The sequence below is a fragment of the Manduca sexta genome, unplaced genomic scaffold (assembly GCF_014839805.1).
Source record: "Manduca sexta isolate Smith_Timp_Sample1 unplaced genomic scaffold, JHU_Msex_v1.0 HiC_scaffold_3833, whole genome shotgun sequence".
Lineage (NCBI taxonomy): Eukaryota > Metazoa > Arthropoda > Insecta > Lepidoptera > Sphingidae > Manduca > Manduca sexta.
Genome location: NW_023594945.1, coordinates 878 through 10,628, shown reverse-complemented (window position 1 = coordinate 10,628; position 9,751 = coordinate 878). Strand labels below are relative to the sequence as shown.

The following is a 9,751-nucleotide window of genomic DNA, read 5'->3' as shown; positions in this document are numbered from 1 at the left end:
TATTTGGCATAAGTATGTGATTTTTTTTACTTTTATCCATTACTTTGACCTAAATATGTGGCTAGACTTTAAATTTCATGATTATTAATTTTAAATTCCTCGCTATAACATAAATTCGCATTCAGTCTATTTCTTTGAAAAGATAGCGGCGATTTGTAAATTTGCGAAAATCCTATTATTTAAAGAGGTCAAATATAGTGACTTCAATGGATCTCGTTAGTTTTGGACAAGTACTTACTTCTCCAAGAACCACTGTTGGTGTCCGATGACGGAGCCGGGGCGACACACGCGGAGCCACGCGATGGCTCGCGGGCGGTGAACCCGTGGTGCTTCATCATGTAGCACGCGATCAGAGTGCCCGTCCGGCCCAGACCCGCTGCAAACATTATTTCATTATTCACAATCGGTTTTTAGCCAATAGATTTAAATTTCGTTATTTTCGCATTCGATATGTGGAGACTATATTGACAGAGTGCTGATTTGCCGTTCCAATCTCAGTTGCTAAGGCACACTAGTGGCGCAAGTCAGTAACTGAGTTGGTAATTTTTAGGACATGATCATTTATTTTGCACCGTCCAAGTAACATTATACATTAACTCAATTTTGGGATCTAATCCTTAGAAACTAACACAGCTGACAAAATGTAAATATTATATACCCGTGAAAAGGGACAAAGTGTCACTATGTGTGTATGTATAGTATGGGTAAGTTGTGGGCCGTCACCTTTACAATGCACGGCGACGGTGCCGCGGGCCGCCTCGGCGATGCGGAGGAAGCGGTTGACGATGAGGTCGGAGGGCACGGAGCCGTCCACGAAGAACAACTCGCGGTGCTCGAACCCGTGCGACGTGAACTGCCGCGCGTCGTACGACTTCTTGTTCAGACGCACTATCGTCGTCACCTGCAACAAATTAGTGTTTATATAGTATTCGCACGGGTGCAATTCTGATACTAAATACACTACAGAAAAATGTGTACGTTGTATATAAAACATAACGGCCCGCTCTGGCTTCGCACGGGTATAACATAACAAAATAACAGTATTTCTCCCTATTTAATGGATGTTATTATTATACATATAAACCTTCCTCTTGAATCACTCTATCTATTAAAAACCGCATCAAAATCCGTTGCGTAGTTTTAAAGATTTAAGCACACATAGGGACAGAGAAGGCGACTTTGTTTTATATTATGTAGTAATGCATATAGTCCGGTTTAACCGCGACTGTGTGAGCGTAATAAAAAAAATGTATTCAATTTTATAGTTAAGTTCAGTATGTGGTGAAGGAAACCACGTCGCAAAGTACTATAGCATATCTACTTTTCGGGATTAAAAATTGTGCACAAGTAGTCCCATATAATGACGTTATTTTTATAGGTCGTAAAATACACAGTGAATCTTATATTCCGTTGCGTGAATAAATGCTAGCAATTCTTTAAACGTTTAATAACCATGCATATTTGTATAAGAGGGTCTGTGATATGCATAACATAAAAAATGTAGTTCTTTGTGGCAACGGTACAATGGGCATCCGTTATAGAAACTATTCGCATTGTTTCAAAGCCACAATAGAATGAAGGCACTAACATTATGTTTGCGGAAGTATTCGTGATAGTGTTCGGGGCTGTGCAGCGGGTAGCCGCGGTCGAGCCGCGAGCGGTGGTGGTCCGGAGAACGCCAGCATCTTGCCCGGCACTATCCAGTTCAGGTCGCCGTTCTCCACTTTCTGAACACAAATATTAGGTTTTAGAACAAATACACAGCTGTTTACTGCACTTTTTGAAAATCCTTTGTTAATAAAACGTAGTATCAAAGATATTTACACAGTGTTTTAATAATATTTATAAATTTTATTACTTAATTTAGTCTATGGCAAGGGATTGTTTGCGGAAAACACGGAGAACAACTGCTGGAATAGTAATTAAATCAAAATATTGTTTCATTAACGTCGAAGTGATACTATGTACTGAAACCATTTTAGAGATTACTAATCACCAGCAAAACCTAGCAGATAACATCAAAGTTTACCATTATTGTCATTTACCTAACAAATTTCAAAGCTTTATAACTTATTTATTACAGCGTAGATTTCAAAAGTAATTGTTCCGTTAGATTTTGGGTGACATACATTTTGATAAAATCTCATAGAAACGTACCGCCCAGAGAGAGACATAATGTTGAGAGTATAATATTACAGTAGTAGATATAATAGTAGTAGATTGCATCAATTAGCAAAACCATCACCTTACCTCATAAAACAAATACTGGTCAGCGTCGAAGTGTTCGAAGTGGAAGAAGCCGGCCTCGTGCGCCACCTTGATGCCGTGCAGCACGTCCTGCAGCGAGATGTCGAACAGCGGCGGCCCGCCCGACGTCGCGGAAGTTCAGCAGCGACCACCCGACCCGTCTGAAGTTGCTTGTACGCTGCCGCTGGACTCGTGTTCAGGTATATTATCTGGAAGGGCCGTGAGATACAAATCAGTTTGGAAAAGTTGGTATGTGATCATATATTATTATCATCCTCTACAAAGGGGAGTCGGGGCAACAGATTCCCGCATTATGAAGGAATGATTGCGCTTAGGTACCAGCAGTCAGCAAGACCTCAGCTCTTTTCAGAGATAACTCAAATCTGAGCAAGTAGGTTTAGATAAACCTAGCGTTACAGCTGGTATTGAATTCAGGACTTCAGCTACTAACGACTACATTAAGGAGATACATACCTACCATGTTGTGTTTATAGAAAATGGTTGAATGCAAATAAATAACAAGATATCTACAGATCCCACATCTTTCCGGCAAATCCAATATAGGTATCGTACCTTCTCAGTTAACCGTGTCACGAGTCGACAACGGACCAATTTGTAACAGTAACACGAGTTCAGCGCAATTGAACTAACCCACGCGGGCAATTATCCAATAATAAACATTGCAGATGTATGCCGGGATTCTGATAGATTCTATGGATTCTGAACTACTGTAACCAGAACGTAAGGATAGGTAACAAAGAGTTCTTTAGAATATTTAACAATCCATTTATGTAATCTCGTGCATACAACGTATCGGGTATCGAAAATATGATACGCGGAAAGCACTATACTTAGTCAAGTCCAATATAGATTCTAGGTAATTCCTATGTATAATTTTTACTTTATTTTATATGTAACATAAAATAATACGAAATAGAAATTTTGTGAAATTATCACCAATTTTTTTTGAAAATAAACATGTTGCCGTGGTAAGGTTATCGCGCTTTCTCTTTATCACTCACACAGCCTTATGGCTAGTGACACTCGATGACATCGCAGTTTGCCATTATTGTTATTTGCCCAACAAATTTCAAAGTTGTATAACTTATTTATTACAGCGTAAATTTTAAAAATCCCGTTACCTTTTGGATGACATACATTTTGATAAAACTCATAGAAACATACCGCCCAGAAGGACATAATGTTGGGTGTATATAATCCAACACAATTATTTTATATCTGAATCTGTAGCAATAAATACCATTAAATGTATTTAGCGCTGATCCTTGTAACAAAGCTTTTAATCGGAAGTCTAAGTCGTTTCCAATGGTGGTAAGATCGATACGCTTGCATAATCCGCACAAAAGCATTGGCGACTAGCATGTATAAAAGTTCTGCTAGTAGTATGCTAGTAAATCACAAGCTGTTTGAGTGTTACAATATCCATATATATTATGTATAAAGTTACTTTATACTAGTAAAAGGTACAATCGGACAAGTTGGTGCTAGTACACTTCCAAACACATTTTGCTTCGGACCGGTCTAATGTCCCGAGATATTTAGACACGCCCCTGTCTCATATTTCACCAATTACGACAGTTTTGGAGATGTGCGAAAGGAACAGCAGATAACTATTATTGTTTACTTTAGTTGTATTTTACTGATTGACGACGCGCACGCAACTATTGAGTACCAGTAGTATTTTGCTCACAATTATTTTTTCGTTTACGGACACCGATATCTTGCCACTACGTAAACTTATGTTCGTTTACTGGACTCTTAATTACTTAGTCGCCGACCCGTCATGTGACTACTGCACCATGGATTATATATTCCGGGAATTAAATATTACAGTAAGTAAATCAGTCATACTATACTATATAATATTTTAATATTAATTTTAACTAGTGGACGTTAATATGCGAGGGAAAAATATCGTCAGCACAGAGAACTAATAATTAAAATTTTGCAGTTTTGAGAAAATCGCGGTTTATGGCTTTTTTTAATTATTGGTCATCATAATTAATTATATTTAAAGCCAACATAGACCACCTTTTAAGCTCTTTTAAAAATAATTATAATATTATTGAGTTTTGATGAATACTTATTCCTTTAATTGTGTAAAACAGACTTCAATATGCTACTTATTATATTTTATATTAATCCTTAAGTTATCCTATCTATCGTAGGGTCAAATATGATTAGTCATTGGTGTGTTTTTTGCCAAAAATTAACATAGTGCTATTAATCATACTTGTAGTAATCTATGTAGTATGTTATTTAAGTTGCTTTACGTATAATCAAATGTCAAAATATTGAAAAGAATTATAATTGGAAAACTAAAAAGTACTCAATGCAAAAATAAACTACTTCGACGGGTATACTCACTATAGTTATAGGTGTTACCTATCTTTTCTTGATCTCAGTTAAAAATTCAGAGTTTTCGATATTGAAACAGCAGTAGCATTAAGCGTAACTTTTACCGTCGACTTTTAATAGTAAACTCTAATTTAATGTTGGGAATATATTAAGACAGGCCGGTAAGCCTTTTAGTCCAGTCAATAAGCTCAAAAAGGTGTCAATTTATGTATTATAAAGATCCAAAAATATGAGTGATAGCTCATTCGATTTGGATAACATGACGTCTAGAAAAATAATCTTTAGTGTTCATTGGCACTTAAAAATACAATTGTTATTAAGAGTATAAAGAGGTTCTTCGATAACTTAAAAAAAAAATTAATATTTAAGAAATAAGGAGGAAATTTCCAATTTAAAAAAGTCACGATGCCCGAAATTCTATCTCCTTTATTAATAATTTTTATTTAATGCCAAAAATATAGACGAGCATAAAAAATTTATTGATAGGCGATAATTTGTTTTATTACAGTAATATTGCATAGCCAACATTTTTATTGCTGCACATGTGCAGTATAAAAGTGTAAAGATTTCACATAAAAAGCGTTCTTCTTGTTAGAGGACGACATTTTTATGTTTTTGTTAACCCCGGAATGTCGATCGCCTTTATCGGAAAGCGGCGTCCATTGTTTATTGAATTTAGACGAGTTTAAAGATTTTAAGTAGTGGTATTATGATTTCTTACTAGAGTAATTAACTATGTCGGCGCGTTTGTAAGATCCGCTTATAAGTCGTTTAAGTTCCACCCAGTTTAACCCAGAGGTTTCTGTTATTATTGTTTCTTTTACAACTACATAATATGTAGCACTGAATTAAAGTAGAATTACAATCCGATTTAATGCAAATTTGGGATTTTTATCTCAATAAAATGTGTGCAATTATGGAAAACAGAGCTGATTTTTTTACTTAATTTGGATTATTTCGTACTTGACCCACGTATTTTTGTGTTGGCCGCACTGGCGTTCTGCTCCCATATAAATTTTATTATTTTGGCACTGTAGTCATTACGTTAAAATATTATTAGAATAATAGATTTTAGTAATTAATATATAATTTAATTGTATTACAGAGAACCACTGTCCTCGATGGATACACTAGGATACGGATGAGAGCTCCATCGCTAACCGATCCAGAGCGCACACTCTACTCAACCTGCCTGCTGAGCGTATCAAACTTGTAATGAATACAATTAAATCATATCACTGAAGTAACAAAAAATGTGTTTTATTTACATGGACTTTCTACGAAATTTCATTTTACATGTGTATCTCATTATTTGTTGGTGTTGCAAATATATTATCTACTATATTCGATTTTAACTTTTGATAATTATATATCGTAGCGATATGTGCGTGAGCCTCATCGACTGTTTCACAAAACGAGCCTATTGAAATAAATCATTTTATTTGAAAGATTTGATTGTGAGATTTAAAAAATATTTACTTTAAATATTACACTTAAAATGAACTCTGCAAATATAAACGTTATTACATTTGGAAGGCATCCCGAAAAAAGTTAAGTAATCAAAAATCTTGTTTAGTTATCTCTGAAAATAATTACTGCGAATAACATTTTTTTAAATTTTCTTATTTTTAAATTTTTCCCTTTATATCCGCAAATGATAATAATAACACTTACTTATGTAAAAAAACAGGTAGTTATATCTTTTGACGAATCATGAAATTATTTGTATGAATTACTCAGCCATGACTTTTTTTTCTTATTTTTCTTATCAATGAAGGGTCTAAAATTATTATTGTAATGACTCCAAGTTACTAATTTTGGCACATTATTATTCAATAAGTTTGAGGTTGGTTGGAATTTATTCGAAACAAAAAACCAGCGCCCATACAAAAAACGGACATGTCCTTTAAAAAGTAAATAAAATGTTCAAAAAGCATAAAAAAAATCAATAACTGTAAGTTGATTATAGACTTTGGGTTTTAACTCAGCGAAAACTAAATAACTATAAAGAAAGTAACTAAAATTTACAAACTGGACATGTGCAGCAATAAAATGTTAGCCTTGCAAATATTACTGTAATAAGAATTCAAATCAACGCCTACACTTATAATCTTTAAATGCCTCTAAATTCAATAGCATAACAATCGACTCAGTTTAACGATAAATGCGTCCACGTAAGACCGGTATCAATACAAACATTGATAAAAAATGCGCTCTTTAACAAACCATTTTTATGTATTATATTTATTCTTTTCAAACAACATCTGCAGCAATAAAAATGTTGGCCTTTCAATATTACTCTAATAAAAGCATATTACCGCCTACACCTAAAATCTTTAAACTCGCCTCAAATTCAATAAATAATAATCGCTGCATATCGATAAATAGTCCAATTAACTACTTCAAAAAGGTGTTAAATAGTTCAAATTAGGATGAAAAAGGTATTTCGTTATTAACTCAAAACTATTCATATTTAAGATAAAAAGATCATTAAGAGGAAATAAAAACAATATCTCCAAGAAGCTAATAATTTTAGGTCAATTATTTTAACTTTAATGTTAATACATATTTGTAAATACAGAGATTGGAATAAAATGTTATCGTCTAAGTTTTTGAAATAAAATAAAATAACAATTCGAAATAATGAAATCTATTAACTATGATTTATTATTATAATATGAATTATTGAACGAATTGAATAAACTGAACAGTTTAAATTTTACGATTCAAAATTCAATCATAATATTATGCAGCCATTGAATTTATTTAATAAATTAATTATAGACTATGGGTTTAAAGAGACCGAAAACTAAAAAAACGGCTTAAAAAAGTAGCTAATCATAATTTACTAACAAAATATAGTTGTGACAAATATGGCGGAAATTGCTTTAAAATGATTATTTTTTGAATACAACATAAAGTTTGGTTTGTTAAAAGTTAAAAAGAAGGTAATCAGGCACATAATATGATATAAAATAATTAACATAATGTCGTTTCTTATTTATTAAAAATTATGCCAAAAATTTAACAATAAAAACACTGTAAATCGCGATTGTCTCCAAACTATAAAACTTTTGTTATTACGTTCTTTACGCCGACGATATGCATCTTACAAGTATAGGAATTATCGTCATAGCATAGACGTGCGCGCATCAATTTTAATTTCGTTTTCTATTATACACTCAGCAGCGGTTCGGTAGTGTTACGTAACGTCATTGCAGGTAGCCAGTAGGCCTACGACTGATATCGATCTATGCAATCGATCCCAAACCCCGCCTCCCAAACGAAGTAAAACAAATTTGCCAAGTTATTTTGACCCTTAGGGTGGTCGACCGCCAACTTTGCTGATTGTACGTACGGGAACGTAGACGCGAGCGAAACTTAATTTCTCATAAACCCATCAATCATTATGGTTTCCTTCTACTAATGTTTCGCAAAATTTAACCAATCACCTTTGAATTTAATTTCAGTAAGTGGTTCATAAACTGGTCGATCATAAAACTGAACCAAGTCACTCACAAATTACGTTTTAAATGTATTCAAATGGCTTAATTTTATTAGCCAATATATTTTACGGAAAAACTAATAAATATTAAAAGTCACGCAGACTTTTAAAAACTTTACCAATTACGATAATAAATTAGATTATTTTCAAAGAATATTTCATAATCACGTCTAAGTTCGTAATCAAGAAATATGTTCATTTGAAGGAAAAGTTATTTTAACGACTTCTTTGATGAATGTAGTCCACTGGCCATTTGACCTTTATCAAACATTATGTTTTTGTTAAATAACCCTTGAACATTAAAAAGTGTATGTGTTATAATAAGGTCATCAGTTTCATGGTATTTAGGCTTAAAATAACATCAGATTTTATATGAACTCATTAAGGTATGTAAGAAATGTAACCCAAATACATTCATGCGCAGACATTAAGTTGCTCAAAAGCAATAAACTACTACGCTTAATTGAAACTAGAGTTCTGTTGTAAACACCAACATAAAAAAATGTTAACTTATAGATAAATACTAATTAATTAATCTTTAAAGCATCAGTTGAGAATGGTTCTACCGAAATGACTTATTAGTTTTTTTGTCCCACTATTATCATCAAAAAGAATAATTTTGAAAATCAACGGGAGTAAATTTGGTATATTTTTTCATAGCTAATCTCAGAAAACACTAATCATAGGATAATTTTTGTGTCCGATAGGTGGCGCTGTTATCAAGACCTAAAAAAGATGAAAGGTAGTTTACATAAAAGGCAGACTGTGACAAGACAACGTGTTTACCGGGTCTACTAGTAATTAACAAAAATCGTTTTTACTTCCACACGCAGTCTATTTGCACCTACAATTATATTAGTCCAATATCTGAAAACCCTTTAAGGCTCCAATAGACTGTTGGTTGATTTGAGCAAGAACCTCATGGACTCATGAAAGTAACGTTCAAGATCATAGCACAAACTAACCTGATAGCTCCCAATAAGATACGCTGCGTTAAGCCGAAGGGTCTCATTGTTGCTCGTGTAGTAAACAATCTTCTTCGGATTCTTCTCCAGTTCCTCATTGAGTTTGTTGCAAAACTGGTACAGATGGCAGAGATGGTACGGACCGAAGTCGAAGTAGAAATTCTCGTAGACGATCTCTCATCTTCTATGTGAAAGTATTTGCTGTTGCGAGTCGGCTTCGGTTTGTAGCCGGTCTTCAGTGTTGCGAAGTAGAGCCTGTCTGGAAAAGAAATTTTCATAAGTAGGTAGGGAAAAGATTACAATATTCCAAGATGTGAGAAGAATTAAAACATGTTTCCTGGTTTTAACCCAGACTCGCTTGTACCGTGTGCGCTCTGTTGGCTTACGGACAAAATACTAGCAACCAACAATTTTCACATTAGACCAACGTGCTATGAACGTGAATGTTAAATATCTAGCGAAAACTATTGCCCAGCTACGCTACGTTTCAATGCTGCTAAGAGAAACATAATGCGCGATTGATGATTTTTTTATGATTATAAAAACCAATAGAATTAACACACGTAACGTAACAAGACATCAATTTTAAAAATTTCTCAAAACAATATGCGTGAAAAAATGTACGAGAGATATTGAAAAATAATACGAAACAGTG

General features: G+C 33.8%; 1 pseudogene; it reads right to left on the bottom strand.

Moving 5' to 3' along the window:
* Positions 1-238: 238 nt before the first annotated feature.
* LOC119193258 lies at positions 239-9,355 on the bottom strand (annotated as a pseudogene).
* Positions 9,356-9,751: the final 396 nt, after the last annotated feature.